Raw genomic sequence first — 1,821 nt, forward strand, 5'->3', positions numbered from 1 at the left:
CACCACATCACAGCCTCCTACAATAAATAAAAGATGTAAAAAACAATACAATCATTCAAGTCGAGCTGGTTTCAATCTTGTGGAAAAAATATATAGTTAACACCCGAGTCCACTTCCTGTACGCATCGAGCTCGCCAAGCTGGATAAGATAACGCTACGTCAGCAACCAGGTAAATGTAAATGTGCTGTATTTATATAGCGCTTTTCCAGTCTTAACAACGGCTCAAAGCGCTTTTACATCTACAGGAACATTCACCATTCACACACATTCATACACTGTGGCCGGGGCTGCCGTACAAGGTGCCACCTGCTCATCAGATAAACATTCACACACATTCACACTCCGATGCGCAGCACCGGGGGCAACTCGGGGTTCGGTGTCTTGCCCAAGGACACTTGACAATGACTGCAGGGCGGGGATGGAACCACCAACCTTCCAATTGGCAGGCAACCGCTCTACCACTGAGCCACAGCCGCCCCGTTTTGCATTTTAGCATTTTGTTTTGACTGATCTAAAACAACTGGTTATCTTATCCAGCTTGGCGAGCTCAATGCTCAATGGAAGTGGACTCGGGTGTTAACTATATATTTTTACCACAAGATTGAAACCAGCTCGACTTGAATGATTGTATTGTTTTTTTACATCTTTTATTTATTGTAGGAGGCTGTGATGTGGTGCTTAATTAGACAAACATTTTTGCGGAAGTAGATCTGAGAAACAATTGGAATGTGGCCAGGAATACATTTGTGATGGTGTGATGAATCAGGTGACAGAGGCAGAGGTAAACACGACATACGGACACCGGTTGGTGTGGAAACCAGTAGGGACATAACACCGGTGAAACAGCACAACATCGGGCTAGCTACCAAAGCTACGCCAACCAGCTATTGGAATAAGGCTTTCAGGCATTAGTTGAGCTCGGTAAGGTGGGACTGTAGTTCTACATTTGACTAAGTAGGTTCCAAACCATATATTATTATATTATTCCTATTATCCTTATCTTAAATAGTGTAATTTAAGAAATATAAGACTTGCAGTATGATTCCCATAAACCAGTTTGAAGTCATTTCTGCCGTATATGGAATTATAAAAGGTAGGGATCGACCATATTGTTTTTTCAAGGCCGATACAGATGCAGATTATTAGTAGTTAATGAAACTGATAACGGATGTTTTGAACCAAAATGCATTTACATTGAAAATGAAAACCTTTAAAACAAAATTGAGATTTTGGAATGTTACAGACTCCAACGCGAAACATTGTTCAAATGCTTTAAGCAATTATGTAACACACATTAGAAACTTTCATACCTAATTTCCAGTAAAAGCGAGTCAGATGTGGGCGGGACATGAAGCCAGACTCAGGGGGGACTGGGGAGTCAAACTGAAGCAGAGGGACAGACACAGAGCTGTAGCTGAGCCAAAGTAGAACACTTTTTAATGGATTCACTTTATCAGTTATTAGACAAACAAAACCCTAACATTCAATAAAACAGATGATCTGAAAACAGCCCAAAAATGGTCTGATAATCCATCATCCCTAGTCAAAGGAATACTTTGCCTATTTCCAACTAACCTTGTATCACTATAATCAGGGTCCAAAATTAGCACCATCTACTAAATGCTGGTAAAACATGCAAGTGGCTGGTAGATCTGCTTCACTCCCCAGCCAAAGAAACTCTGGTTATCCATTTGAACATCCACTAGCCATTTGGCCATGTTGGAATGTTAGTTTTGGACCTTGACTCTATCGTTGGTAGTTGGTGTAAATAAACTATGGTAAACTTCCTTCCATGTTACAAGTGCCCAGATCTCCCCCTC

The 1,821-nt window shown here is 41.2% G+C and overlaps 1 protein-coding gene across 1 annotated transcript in view; it reads left to right on the forward strand.

Moving 5' to 3' along the window:
- LOC116694571 (choline kinase alpha) overlaps positions 1 to 1,821 on the forward strand; it is a 23,057-nt gene that overhangs the window by 1,349 nt on the left and 19,887 nt on the right. The gene's annotated exons all lie outside the window — the stretch shown is intronic.

Source organism: Etheostoma spectabile, chromosome 8 (genome assembly GCF_008692095.1).
Source record: "Etheostoma spectabile isolate EspeVRDwgs_2016 chromosome 8, UIUC_Espe_1.0, whole genome shotgun sequence".
Taxonomy (NCBI): Eukaryota; Metazoa; Chordata; class Actinopteri; order Perciformes; family Percidae; genus Etheostoma; species Etheostoma spectabile.